We start from the raw sequence: 203 nt of genomic DNA, 5'->3' as shown, positions 1-203 counted from the left end.
GGGTGTGCGTTGGTGTTGGGATCAGGGGGTCACAGGTTCAAACCCCACTGCAGTCAGCATGTCGTTGTGTCCCTGAGACACTTCCCCCCAAATTGCCCCTGTGGGGATTGTCCACAGTATTGAGTATGTAAGTTGCTTTGGATAAAAGCTTCTAACAAGTAACATGTAATGTAATGTATCGATGCACAAACAGAAGGAAGGTA

The sequence above is a fragment of the Notothenia coriiceps genome, unplaced genomic scaffold, assembly GCF_000735185.1.
Source record: "Notothenia coriiceps isolate Sejong01 unplaced genomic scaffold, NC01 NC01_scaffold00022966, whole genome shotgun sequence".
NCBI lineage: Eukaryota > Metazoa > Chordata > Actinopteri > Perciformes > Nototheniidae > Notothenia > Notothenia coriiceps.
Note: the sequence above shows the minus strand (reverse complement) of the source record.